This window comes from Scyliorhinus canicula, chromosome 6, assembly GCF_902713615.1.
Source record: "Scyliorhinus canicula chromosome 6, sScyCan1.1, whole genome shotgun sequence".
NCBI classification, from domain to species: domain Eukaryota; kingdom Metazoa; phylum Chordata; class Chondrichthyes; order Carcharhiniformes; family Scyliorhinidae; genus Scyliorhinus; species Scyliorhinus canicula.
This window is the reverse complement of record NC_052151.1, coordinates 161,401,833-161,416,802: the sequence shown is the minus strand read 5'-3', so window position 1 is coordinate 161,416,802 and position 14,970 is coordinate 161,401,833. Positions and strand designations below refer to the sequence as shown.

At 49.7% G+C, this 14,970-nt stretch overlaps 1 long non-coding RNA gene across 1 annotated transcript in view; it reads right to left on the bottom strand.

The window, feature by feature from the left end:
- LOC119966846 overlaps positions 1 to 7,021 on the bottom strand; it is a 92,289-nt gene extending 85,268 nt beyond the window's left edge. The window contains exon 1 of the long non-coding RNA XR_005460858.1: positions 6,921 to 7,021. This is a non-coding gene — a long non-coding RNA (uncharacterized LOC119966846). The remainder of the gene's footprint in view (positions 1 to 6,920) is intronic.
- Between the last annotated feature and the right edge of the window lie 7,949 nt (positions 7,022 to 14,970).

Sequence of the window (14,970 nt, the reverse complement as noted above, 5' to 3'; positions counted from 1 at the left end):
GTTTGTTTCAAACACGAGCTTTCGGAGCACGGCTCCTTCTTCAGGTGAATGGAAAGGCTTTCCATTCACCTGAAGAAGGAGCCGTGCTCCGAAAGCTCGTGTTTGAAACAAACCTGTTGGACTTTAACCTGGTGTTGTAAGACTTCTTACTGTGCTCACCCCAGTCCAACGCCGGCATCTCCACATCATCAGTTAGGAAAGTTTGCTTAAAAGGAAGTCAGTGGATAGGCAATGGAAAACATTCAAAGAGTATATGGAGGAACTACAAGAATTTTTTATTCCTGTCTGGTGCAAAAGTAAAATGGGAAAGGTGGCCAAACCATGGCTCACAAGGGAAATTCGAGTTAGTATTCGATCCAAGAAAGAAGCATACAAATTGGCCAAGAAAAACAACAGGTCTGAGTATTGGGAGCAGTTTAGAATTCAGCAAAGGAGGACCAAGGGAAAAATAGAGTACAAGAGTAAACTTGCAGGGAACATAAAAACTGACTGCAAAAGCCATGATTGAATGGCGGAGCAGACTCGATGGGCTGAGTGGCTTAATTCTGCTCCTATGCCTTTTGGTCTTATAGGTACATGAAGAAAAAAAGATTGGTGAAGGCAAACCTTACAGTCAGAAACTGGGGAATTTATAATCAGGACAAAGAAATGCTGAGCAATTGAATACATGCTTTGGTTCTGTCTTCACAAATGAGGACACAAATCAGATACCAGAAATGTTGGGGAATGCAGGGTTTAGTGAGAGGGAGGAACTGAAGGAGATCAATATTAGTAGAGAAATTATGTTGGGGAAATTTATGGCATTGAAGGCTGATAAATTTCCAGGGCCTGATAATCTACATCCCAGAGTACTTAAGGAAGTGGCCCCAGAAATAATGGATGCATCGGTGATCATCTTCCAAGATTCTATAGACTCTGGAATTTCTACAGAATGGAGGGTAGCTAATGTAACTCCACTATTTAAAAAAGGGAGATAGATAGAAAATGGGGAAATACTGATGTCGATCGTGGGGAAAAGGCTTTATGGTAGAGCACTGAAAAAACAGGGGCAGGATCGGACAGAGTCAACATGGATTTACGAAAGGGAAGTCACGCTCGACAAATCTACTGGAGTTCTTCGAGAATGTAACTAGTAGAGTGATGAGGGGGAGCCAGTGGATATGGTTTATTTGGACTTTCAAAAGGCTTTAAACCATGTCCCTGCTGTGTTGTGTGTGTTGATTGGTCTTGCAGTGTGTCAGTCAGTGTGTGTCTCTGCACCATCATATACTGATGTGTATATTATGATAGCCCCTGCTGGCTGGCTCCGCCCACTAGGAGCTGTATAAATATGCGTGTCCTCCATTGATCTGCCATTTCGCCAGCTGCAGTAGGAGGCCACACATCTGACTGCAATAAAGCCACAGTTGTACCCAATCTGAATCTTTGTCCAATTGATCGTGCATCAATTTATTGCAGTTTATTTCAATGAAATGGATATCAGGATCAAATCAGATCGCCTGCAGCTGGATCCGCACTCGCCCGATGCCAGAAAGGACTTTAATCACTGGCTAGCTTGTTTGGAGGCTTAAATCAACCCAGCGACCCCCATGCTGATGGAGGCTCAGAAGATACAGGTCTTGTATTCCAGGTTGAGCTCAAGCGTGTTCCCGTTGATCCAGGACACCCCGAGTTACGCGGAAGCGATGGCACTCCTAAAAGAAAACTACGCGCAGAAAGCGAAAACGATCTTCGCCAGGCACGTACTCGCCACTCGCTCTCAACTCCCTCGTGAGTCCATCGAAGACTTCTGGTGGGCCCTAATCCCACTCGTCCGGGACTGTGCCTGTCAGGCCATTACGGCCACCGAACATTCTAATCTCCTCATGCGCGATACGTTCGTAACGGGGATTGCTTCGGAGCCCATCCGACAACGACTACTGGAAGGAGCCACGCTCCACCCAGCGGAGACAAATCCTTTAACGCTCTCCATGATGGTCGCATCCCGTAATGTCCAGGCCTACCCAGCGCGCTGCGCGGCCCAGTAGTCCTACCCCTCCTGGACCCTTCAAACGACCTCCCCAGCTGGGACCCTGCCTAGCCAATACGCCTGCACTGCACGCCAATCCATGCACCCTGGGGTCCTGGCTGCTAATTCTGTGGCCAAGAGAAGCACCCCCGCCAACGCTGCTCGGCCCGCGCCGCCACTTGCAAGTCCTGTAGCAAAAAGGGCCACTTCGCAGCAGAGTGCCAGGCCCGCGCAGTCGCCGCTATTGCCCCCTCCCCCCTGCCAAATGCACAATGGGCGCCACCATCTTCTCCTCCTGGGGCCACGTGCAGCCAGTGGGGGCCGCCATCTCCTCCCCCTCAGTCCACGTGCGGCCCATGGGCTCCGCCATCTTGCCCAGCGCCACCAACATCCGTCCCATGGGCGTCGCCATCTTGTCCCGCCCCCGCATTGTGCACCCCATGGGCGCCGCCATTTTGTTCCCCACAGGACCTCTGGAAGCCACCATCTTGTCTTCCCCACGGGGCTGGAACGCCAACTACATCCCACGATCTGTGTCGCCGCCACTCTCCATCCGAAACCTCTGACGACCACCCTCAGCTCGCCTCCATGACGCTGGACCAGTCTCGTCCACACAACCTGGCCACCGCTTCGACAATGGTGAAAATCAACGGCCATGTGACCTCTTGCCTGCTGGACTCCGGGAGCACCGAAAGCTTCATACACCCGGATACGGTAATGCGCTGCTCCCTCGCGTCTCACCCCGCCAATCAACGGATCTCCCTGGCCTCCGGATCCCACTCTCTCCTGCTCCGAGGATTCTGTACGGTCACTCTCACTGTCCAGGGCGTAGAATTCAGCGGTTTCCATCTCTACGTCCTCCCCAACCTCTGCGCTGCACTGTTGCTGGGCCTGGATTTCCAGTGCAATCTCCAGAGCCTCACACTCAAATTCGGCGGACCCCTACCTCCACTCACCATTTGCGGCCTCGCGACTCTCAAGTTCGACCCCCTCCCCTTTTTGCCAATCTAACTTCAGATTGCAAACCCGTTGCCACCAGGAGCAGACGGTACAGTGCCCAGGACAAGGCCTTCATCAGGTCCGAGGTCCAGCGGCTGCTTCGGGAGGGTGTCATCGAGGCCAGCAGTAGCCCCTGGAGAGCCCAAGTGGTAGTAATAAAAACAGGGGAGAAACACAGAATGGTTGTGGACTACAGCCAGACCATCAATCGGTACACACGGCTCGACGCGTACCCCCTCCCACGCATATCTGATATGGTCAATCAGATTGCGCAGTTCCGGGTCTTCTCAACAATTGACCTGAAATTCGCCTACAACCAGCTCCCCATCCGTAAATCGGACTGTCCATACACTTTCTTAGGATTCCCTTCTGCGTCACTAACGGGGTCTCGGTCTTCCAAAGGGAGATGGACCGAATGTTCGACCGGTACGGTTTGCGGGCCACGTTTCCGTACTTAGATAATGTCACCATCTGCGGCCATGATCAGCATGCCCACGACGCCAACCTCACTAAATTCCTCCACACCGCCACTCTTCTCAACCTTACGTATAATAAAGAGAAGTGTGTGTTCAGCACTACCCGCTTAGCCATCCTCGGCTATGTAGTCCATGTGTTGTTCCTTGTGTCTTAATAAAGCTCGTAGTGTCAAAGGTGGACAAGATGCTTTATTGTGAATTTGTTCTGTCTTCAGAGCTTAATTTACGGCTACCTCAAAATGCTGCCTGCCTGTGTCTGTGTCTTGCTGCCAAGTCCCCCTTCTGTGAAGTGTCTCCTCACTTCCTGTCCCTGTGTATTTATAGCTCTCCCGTGCTCCCTCTAGTGCTTGCTCAGTTGTATTGCATCTACACTTGATCCACAATCACCACAGTCCAAAACGGACTTCTGGGCCCCAATCCCGACTGCATGCTCCCCCTCATGGAGCTCCCCCTCCCCCACTGCCCCAAGGCTCTCAAACGCTGCCTGGGGTTCTTTTCGTACTACGTCCAGTGGGTCCCAAACTATGCGGACAAGGCCCGCCCACTCATACAGTCCACTCAATTTCCCCTCGCGGCCGAGGTGCAACATGCCTTCGCCCGGATCAGAGCAGACATAGCCAAGGCCGGGATGCACGCAGTAGACGTGACATTGCCTTTTCAAGTAGAAAGCGACGCTTCAGATGTAACCCTTGCCGCCACTCTAAATCATGCAGGCAGACCCGTGGCATTCTTTTCCCACACCCTTCATGCCTCTGAAATTCGACACTCATCCATCGAAAAAGAGGCCCAAGCCATTGTTGAAGCTGTGCGGCATTGGAGGCATTACCTGGCCGGCAGGAGATTCACTCTCCTCACTGACCAATGGTCGTTAGCCCTCATGCTTAACAACACGCAGCAGGGCAAGATCAAAAATGAAACAACCTTGCGGTGGAGGATCGTGCTCTCCACCTATAATTCTGTATCGACCCGGCAAGCTCAACGAGCCCCCAGACGCCCTCTCCCAAGATACTTGTGCCAGCGCACAAGTAGACCAACTCCGGGCCTGTCACGACAGCCTTTGTCACCCGGGGGTCACACGACTGAACCACCTCATCGAGGCTCGCAACCTGCCCTACTCCGTCAAGGAAGTACGGCCAGTCACCAGAGACTGCCAGGTCTGTGCGGAGTGTTGCCGCACTTCTACCAGCCGGACCATGCACGCCTGGTGAAGGCTTCCCGCCCCTTTGAACGCCTCAGCGTGGATTTCAAAGGGTCCCTCCCCTCCACCGACCGCAACATGTATATCCTCAGTGTGGTTGATGAGTACTCCAGATTTCCCTTTGCCGTCCCATGCCCGGATATGACGTCTGCCACCGTCATCAAGGCCCTCAACACAATCTTTGCTCTGTTCGGTTTCCCCGCCTACATCCACAGTGACAGGGGATCCTCATTCATGAGTGATGAGCTGCGTCAGTTCCTGCTCAGTAGGGGTATCGCCTCCAGCAGGACAACCAGCTATATCCCCCGGGGAAACGGGCAGGTACAGAGGGAGAACGGGATGGTTTGGAGGGCCGTCCAGCTGGCCCTATGGTCCAGGAACCTCCGAGCCTCTCGCTGGCAGGAGGTCCTCCCTGATGCACTACACTCCATCCGGTTACTACTGTGCACCGCCACAAATAACACACCCCATGAACGTGTTTTTACCTTCCCCAGGAAGTCCACATCCGGGGTGTCGCTCCCGACTTGGCTCGCAGCTCCAGGACCGGTCTTGCTCCGTAGGCACGTCCGACTCCACAAGGCGGACCCCTTGGTGCACAGGGTACACTTGCTCCACGCCAACCCCCAGAATGCCTATGTGGCGTACCCCGACGGCTGCCAAGATACTTTCTCCCTCAGGTACCTGGCACCATCAGGTCCCAGCCAAACACACTTCCCCACCCATGCACCACCCTCCCCTCCACCGGCGCTACCAACATTAACCTCACCAGGTCCATCCCTCCTTCCCCTACCTACGCAAGAGGACAAAGAAGGTTTTGGCATGCTCCCGGGGTCATCTGACTACAGGCCAGCACCAGCACCACTAGCACCAACGTTGGTGACACCAGCACCGACATCGTCGCCACCTTTATGTCGCTCCCAGCGAATTGTCAAAGCACTGGATCAACTGAACCTCTGACGGGCACCGGTCCATCAAAATGGACATTTATTTACTTCCCCACTCATTTTATAAGACACTGTACATAATTCTCAACACTGTATCTAGTTCCACACCACCTCCGCCGGACTCATTTTAACAGGGGGTGAATGTGGTGAACCACTGTGTACACCTGTATTAGGGGATGTAAGGTAGAACCTGTACTACAGGTTCGCCGGTATCCCCTGCCGGCTGGCTCTGCCCACTAGGAGCAGTATAAATATGCGTGTCCTCCATTGATCTGCCATTTCGCCAGCTGCAGTAGGAGGCCACACATCTGACTGCAATAAAGCCACAGTTGTACCCAATCTGAGTTTTTGTGCAATTGATCGTGCATCAGTGATTTAACCTGAGGATCACCACACCTTAGGCAAGGGGAAGTGTTAAGAAAGCAGGGCCTTCATGAATAACCTGAACCAGTACGGGAATTGAACCCACGCTGTTTTCAATGCTCTGTATCACAAACCAGCTGTCCAGCCAACTGAGCTAAACCTTCAACTATCAAGAATTGGTTCAGGAACATTTAGAATCAGCATTCAAATTGATGTACAGCCATTAACAGGGATCAGGCTAAATTCTTTAAGACGAATTCCGGCCATTTTAATGAAAAAAACGCTCTTCATGCGGTACGAGTCAAGAGAATATACAGGTAATACAGTTTAAAAACAAGCTTAATTAGTGCTTTCACAACTTACACAATAATTTGTACTATTAAAGCTTTTCTTCATATGAACAGCATGTTGCAAATTACCCCCAACTCTGGTCATAGTGATCACAGGGTTAATCTGTTCCCTCCCTGTAAACCACCTGAAAAGATTTACCAGTGCAAGCAGCTGAATGTTTTTCTTCGTACTGCATACTGCTGCATAGTCAGTAAGTAAGCAGTGCATAAAAAATATCTTAAGCTTAGTAGTGTCTGGAATTTTGTAAACATGAGTCACATTATTCATTTACTCCATTTGTACTTTTCATATTCAATTTCTACAACACCAAAAAACTAGAATACCAAGGGATTTTTGTTTTTGCTTTTGCAAAAAAAAGCAGAAAATCATTTTACACGAGCCAATCCTTATCTTGTATAAATTTACGGTTGCAAATCTGGTTCGCACAAGATACAGCTGTGCTTTATTTTCTATTTTTGGCTCGAGCAAAGGAAAATGTTTCTGCATTGAGTTCAATTTTTACTTCCGGATGCAGCAAAAAAGGGTGAGACTGACGTGTTTCTGTCATAGATCTTTCTTTTTCAAAGCAACAAATTACTTACGTCAATGATGCTGGTCGAAGGTTGATTTTACTGCACAGATGAACACCAAAGTGAGTTCAAGCCATGTTTCACTGCTTACAAGTGCAGGAGGTGGGACAGCCTAGACAACAGATGCATTGAGAACATGCACAAGCATAGCAGATGCTGCCAGTCAAAGCCATAGTTAATTATTCCTGGAGAAACAGACTGTTCGGAACCAACATTTGCTGAATTGTGTACAGATCTAAATGTTGAGTACCTTATTGCTGCATTATTCCGTGATAACAATGGTCACTGGCTCATTCCAGTTACCTGCTGAGAATTCTGTGATTCGGAATTGAACTTTTATATTTAGTTACCATGTTACACCTTTTGACTAATTAAGCAAGTTTCTTAATTTTTTTTCCCCCAGGAATAAACAGCTAGCACACAATATACAAATCCCTCCACGGAGTTTGCGAAACAGAAGTGAAATTGAATCCATAACTTACATTTGTGTACAAAGGAAATGTTCCCCAGGAGAGTCCTATAATAGTGCATTTGGCCTTTCCAGGTGTCTGGGACTGTCTGATTCTTTGCAGGTGTACCCGGCAATAAATGGAGTTAAATGAGTAAAAATGTAATTTCAGGGTTCTTTCCTTTTGGGAAATAATCATCTTTATTCAAAGCTGTGATCAATGTCTCCAATCATTTCAGGGACAAATGGATGGCACAATGGGGAGGACAGGATCTCCATAGATGGATACGTTAAGATGGGCTGAATGGTGTTCTCCTCTGTAGTCATTTTGAGAGTATGCCACAATATAGTTCTAAAACAAAAGTTTGATTTGGTCCTGTGGCTGTAACTTGACAAGACTGACCAACAGTCCACTTTTCCCAACCTCAGCACATTCCAAAACAATTGACAGCTATTGAAGTACATTTTTGAAGTGTAACCACTGTGGCCAGGTAAGGAACATGACAGCCAATTAGCGCACAGCAAGCTGTCACAAACAGCAATACGATAATGACCAAATAATCTGTTTCTGGTCACTTTGGTTGAGAGATAAATATTTCATAGAATTTATAGAATTTGCAGTGCAGAAGGAGGCCATTCGGCCCATCGAGTCTGCACTGGCTCTTGGAAAGAGCGCCCTACCCAAGCCTGCACCTCCACCCTATCCCCATAACCCAGCAACCCCACCCAACACAAAGGGCAATTTTGGACACTAAGGACAATTTAGCATGGCCAATCCACCTAACCTGCACATCTTTGGACTGTGAGAGGAAACCGGAGCACCCGGAGGAAACCCACGCAGACATGGGGAGAATGTGCAGACTCCGCACAGACAGTGACCCAAGTCGGGAATTGAACCTGGGACCCTGGAGCTGTGAAGCAATTGTGCTAACCACTATGCTACCGTGCTGCCCTAAACCTGCCCTTGCCTGGACACCACGGAAAATCCAGCCTTCTTTTGAATAGTGCTGTGGGAACTTTAAAGTCCACCGAAGTGAGCAGCCTGAACCTTACTTTAACATCTCATTCAAAAGGTGGCACCTTTGACAATGCAGTACACTCACAGTATTGCACTGGAGTGTCAGCATCGATCTTCTGTTCAAGGTGCTTGAAGGAGACTTAATTGGGGTGGGGGAGCCTAGCCAGGTTGCGCCATGGGGGGGGGGGGGGGGAGGGGGGGGCAGTTGAGTGGTAATGCATGGTCAAGTTGGATCAGGATGATAATTGAGTGGTGTGGGCTTCTCGAGTCGGGGCTCGCCAGGTTATGTCAGGAGGAAGTCAGGGTGTTAGGAGTTGGTGTTGCTAGTCAGGGGAGTCAGGAAGATCAATCATATAGTTATTCAGAAGTCTAGACTAGATTATTTTTCTAACACCTCTTGGGTAAATATATAGGTACGTAAGTCAGTACTGTCCAAAGAATCTGACTCTAGTTCAGTTCAAGACTTTATCGGAGGGTCCCAAGAGTCTGGGGAATTGACCTTTGGAAATTCAACCTTCCCGAGCAATTCCCATGGAGTCCTTACATTGGCATTTGTGAGGGGTCTTGTAATGCATATTCTGGGATATGCCTGATATCTGACCATCCAGAGATGGGGAAGGTCTCGGCTGTTTAGTCTGATTACTAAAAGACTATTAAAAATAGAAACTATAAGACTTGCATTCATACAATGCGTTTCACTGAGTTGGATTTACAAACCAACCCCCACTGGCAGCGGAGGAGGCCCACCAGCGGGAGTTACCCACCCAGCCGTTGTCAATGGGATACCCCGGTGACTGCACCCCTCGTCGCCCGGAAACCCGTGCACCAGCGTAGGACCAGAATATCCCGCTGGCGTGAGCAGCCGGTAGATCACGCCCTTTATCTCAGGGCATTGCAAAACAGTTTGGAAGTGTAGCTTGGAAGTATAGCCACTGTTGGAACGTTGAAAAGCCAGCAGCTGATGGGTTCTTAGCACTACCCCACAAATAGCAAATTTTTTTTTTATTCGTTCATGGGACATGTGCCAGCATTTATTGCCCATCCCTAATTGTCCGTGAGGGGGCAGTTAAGAGTCAACCACATGGCTGTGGGTCTGGAGTCACATGTAGGCTAGACGAGGTAAGGATGACAGATTTCCTCCCCAGATGAGTTTTGATGACAATGGTTTCATGGTCATAATTAAACCTTTAATTCCAGATATTTAATTTGTTTATTTTTATAAATTTTAGAGTACTCAATTCATTTTTTTCCAATTAAGGGGCAATTTAGCATGGCCAATTCACCGAGCCTGCACATCGTTGGGGCGAAACCCACGCAAACACGGGGAGAATGTGCAAACTCCATACGGACAGTGACCCAGAGCCCTGGATCGAACCTGGGACCTCAGTGCCGTGAGACAGCAGTGCTACTAATCACTATGCCACCATGCTGCCCTATTTCCAGATATTTTATTGAGTTTAAATTCCATCACCTGCCGTGGTGGGATTCGAACCCGAGTCCCCAGATCATTTTCCTAGGTGACTAGTCCAGCGTCAATTCCGCTATGCCACCACCTCCCCAATGGAATAAAGTATCAGATAATCTGTTTTAGGCATTGTTTTAGGGATAAATGTTAGCCAGAACACTGGGGGGAACTGGCCTGCCCCTTGAATAGAGCCAGGGGATATTTTATATCGGCCTGGGAAAGCAGGCAGAGCCTCAATTTAATGTCACATTCAAAATATTGGCACCACGGGCAGTGCAGCAGTTTCTCAGTCTAGCAGTGAAGTATCAGTTTAAATTATGTGCTCAAGTCTGGAGAATGAGACTGATTAATACCATTGAGCCAAGACTGGCATCCATAGTCACATAGACAGAAATTCCATGTAAGAGGATCAGTCTCCCAACATTAGCTGAAAAAAATAACAGTAATGGTAATAGCACTCTTTTATTATTTATGCACAAATGCTGCAGTAAACTTCATGAGAGAGCAGATGTGCACTTTCACATGGAAATCCAAAAGTTTTTGTCCAAAGTGTGCTGCTCCACCCTTAGCTTTGCAAAAACAGCCACTCGCCAAAGAAAAGCATTTAGCACTGTGATGTTCCTCTACTTGCTATTTAGATATGATTAAACTCCCCACAGAAAATCAAGTCACGTCCAATCCAATCTTAAATACCATTTTCACCATATACAATGCTAAATGTGAATAACTGTCGATCACCTTCTCTGGCACTGCAAATGCTATTGCACGTGGCCTCCCAGTCAATTCTTCTTGGAGGTTATAAAATGTTAAATTTTAAATGTAAAAGGAACCATTTCATTTATGTCTTCATCCACTCTCTCTTAATCCAAGTTTTATCTCCCTTTCCTTACTTTTCCTCTCTGTACCTGAGTTGACATTTATTGCAACATTCTAATTCACATTTCATTCTCAATCCTTGCAATAATTGTTTTATTTATTTTTTTAAAATAAATTTAGAGTACCCAATGATGCGCGATCAATAACTACTGAAACGAGGATGTAATCCGAATTGAAGGCTTTAATCAACAAGTTGTTTCCCCAGCAGCTCACGTACAGAAAGAGGACGGCTGCTGCGAAACACGGGTTCTTATACCCCGCCTCACTGGGCGGAGCTACCTTACGTTCCAACCAATGAAATGCAAACACTTGGGCCAATGAGCAGCGAGCCTTCTCCACCAATGGTAGCTCACACTCCCAGGTACCGTAGTAACTCTAGTCATACTACCACACCCAATTCTTTTGTTTTCTAATTAAGGGGCAATTTAGCTTGGCCAATTCATCTCCACTGAGCTTCCTTTTGGGTTGTGGGGTGAGACCCACTCAGACACGGGGCGAATGTGCAAACTCCACACGGACAGTGACCCAGGGCCGGGATCGAACCCGGGTCCTTGGCGCTGTGTGGCAGCTGTGCTAACCACTGCGCCACCATGCCGCCCGAATTGTTTTATTTCTTGACCCTGCAATCTGATATGTTAACTTGCTCACTCAGGCCCCAGATGCCCTGATTCCCTTTCTGTGCCAGTATCAATTCCCACATGCCGTACAAACAAGGTAACTGCACAAGGCGAGTCTCACCAACATTTGCTGTTAAATTCCCAGAATCAGCAGATTATAGCCCATTGTTTATTTACTTCTGTCCTTTATTAACTACAGAATTACAATCTTGTTACTGAAAATGGAATACTAATGTCTGGATTCCAAAACATTGCAATAAACACTGTTCATTAATTCCGTATTGAAATGGAGATTTCCTTGCTTTCCTGTACATTAGACATTTGAGTTCACTGCTAGATGTGACACAAAACCAGTTTATCTTTCGAAAAAGATTCAAACCAACCAAATATTAAAACGATAACCTGCAAAGAGACAGCCGTAAGTCTCTCGACCCTGCTTTAAAGCAATAACTGCTCAATAACAAATTTGTGATTCTTCTGTTTGTGACGATGGGCTGAAATTCTGCCACGGAGACAGAAAAATGAGCTGGGGGTTTTTTCAGGTCAGAAAATCACCTCTGGTGAGAAAGTTAAGCAGCAGGACTCTCCGCCTGAAGGATCCTCTGCTTCGCCAGCAGCGCACCCGCACACGTGGGATTCCTGACAGCGTGCGATGGCCACAATGGGAAATTCCATTTCCCAGCTGCTGGAGGGGAGGATCCCACTGCCGGCTTGGACGTGCCGCACCGATAAACAAGGCTGGCGGGATGGAGAACCCCCCCCCCCCCCGAACATTTTTGCATGGTGAAGCCCTATATTGGCATTGGGACACATTGGCCGGGATCCTCCCTTCTGGGGACTAAGTCCCCAGGCCGGCAGGAAAACCGACGGCAACGACTCCGGCGTCAACGACCCCCCCAAGGTGAGGAATTCTCACCTTTCTAGCGGGCTAGGTGGATGCCGGTGGGATTGGCGCCGCTCCAGCCGGCGGCGAAGAGCCGCCGCGAGTTTGCGCATGCGCGGAAACACCGGCGTGATTCCACACATGCGCGGACTGGCCGGTGTATTCACGCGCATGCGTGGGGGTTCTCTTCTCCGTGCCGGCTCCCGGGCATATGGCGGTGTCCTGCAGGGGCCGGCCTGGAAGGAAGAATTGCCCCCACGGAACAAGCCCGCCCGCAGTTTGGTGGGCCCCGTTTGCGGGCCAGGCCACCGTGGGGCTGACTTAACTGCCAGGTCCCGCCATATGGGACCCTACGTAACCCACGCCGGTGGGACTGGCCAAGAATGGACGGCTGCTCAGCCCTTCGGGGCCCGGATGAATCGCTGGGGGGGGGGCTCTGTCAATGGCCCCCGACCGGCATGGCGGCGATCCCGCCCCCCGCCTGAAAAACAGTGCTGGAGAATACAGCAGCTGGCATCATGGCGGCGGGGCAGGATTCGTGCCTCTCCCGGGGATTCTTCAACCTGGCGGGGGTTCAGAGAATCCCGCCCATTACCTGTCTACTTGAGGCAAGCAATAAGGGTGAGAACAGAAGTGGATCAGATGAAGTGAACGACGCCCATTGCAGCCATCACTGAGACTGCTGGTTGTGACGAAACCTTCCACTGCACCAGAGGGAAGTGAAATGTCACATGGTAAATGGATATCTGGCATGTGGGCTGGACAGGCAGCCCCATTCTTCCTTTTTACTGTTACGACTGGTCTCCAGGTCCTGCAAATTAGTATGGTTCCAGACGGGATACTCTCAAATTGTTATGCTCCTGACTGAGGAGGGATAAATTATCTCCTCTTCTTTATTCAAAACCCTTGGTTGGTCACATTAAGATCAATTTAAAAAGGATCCATTCCCTCGTGGATACCTTTTCCCAGTTGTGGTGAATGTAATTCACACTGTATTGTATTGTATAGTATTATGTCCTTGTGGGCTCTGTCTGTGAACCGTTGCGCGGTTCTGCCCATAGGCGCTGATGAGGAGCTTGTATAGGGCTCCACCCTTGGCTCCGCCCTTGGCTCCACCCATGGCTCCACCCATGGCTCCTCCCACTACCGGAAGTATAAAGTGCTGCAGCCGTGTGAGCCTGACCTCAGTTCTTCTGGTCGCAGGCAGGCTCAGTTGTAAGACTATTAAAACCACAGTTTACTTCCAATCGTGTTCCAAGTGAATTGATGGTCACATCAATTTAATAGTCTTAGAAAACTTGAAGAAAATCAATCAGCCCTCAAACCTGATCGACTAGAACTGGACCCGCAGGCTGCAGAGGCGAAGGAAATCTTCCTACACTGGCTTCGCTGCTTCAAGGCCTACCTGGCTGAATCGAGCACCTTCGAGAATACAGAGGAACAGAAACTCAGTCTACTGCATGCACAGGTGAGCCATCGCATCTCTACGCAATTCAATTGTACCAACTCCTATACGGAGGCCCTTGCTATACTCGATCGATGGTATGTACGGCCGATAAACAAGGTCTACGCGCGGCATATTTTCACTACCCGCCGCCAGCGCCCCGCAGAGTTGCTAGAGGACTCCCTGCACGTTTTAAAAGCCCTTGCTCAGGACTGCAACTTTCAGGCTGTAACGACCTCCCAGCATATGGAACTCTCTGTCCGTGATGTATACGTTGCGGGGCTCCGGTCTAACTATGTGCGCCAGTGACTACTTGAGAAAGGGGCCCAGAACTTGGAGGACATGGTAGAACTAGCAACTACTATGGAGGTCGCATTCCGAAGTCTAAACTCATTCCCCGCGGACCAAGCGACCCCATCGTGGGCCCCCGACCAGCGACTGCCCCAGGCCTGCACCGCGCGGCTGCCCACTCACTATGGAGCGCCAGCGTGCCATTTTTGTGGCCAGCCCTAACACCCACGGCAGCACTGCCTGGCCCGCAACGTGATCTGCAGCAGCTGTGGTCCCAAAGGACATTATGCCAGAGAATGCCTGGCAAAATCAAAACCCTCTAACTCCCCCGCAGTCCAGAGCAATCGCTCCCCCAACTCTCAGGCCCGCAGACCCCTAATGCTGCCGACACCTCCTCTGCCCGACATGGGCGACTCATGGGGACCGCCATCTTGGACACCATCTCTCTCGCCGCACACCATGTGCGATCCACCGTGGCGGCCATCTTGGATACCATCTTCTTCATCACCCGCCACGTGCGATCAACCATCTTGGCCATCAACCAAAGTTCACCTCGACGACTACGACCTCAGCGGACAGTCATCACGGGGCCACTCCAGCACTGCTGATCGAGCTGCCGACTACCCGCAACTCAACGCAGTTACGTTGGACCAGTCGCGTCCGAAGCACCTCCAGAGCTCGATGATGTCTGTTAAAATCAACGGGTACAAGACACCGTGCCTCTTCGACTCCGGGAGCACCAAGAGCTTTGTACATTCTGACCTGGTAAGACGCTGTTCGCTCCCTATCTTCCCTGCACGGCAAACTATCTCCCTCGTCTCAGGCTCGCACTCGGTCCACATACAAGGGTGCACCGTCGCGACCCTAACGATTCAGAGCGCCACCTACTCTAATTTCCAGCTGTACGTACTCCCCGACCTCTGCGCCCCACTCTTACTCATGCTCAATTTCCAATGTAATCTCAAGAGCTTCACACTCAGCTTCGGTGGACCACTACCTCCACTCACTATCTGCAGTTTA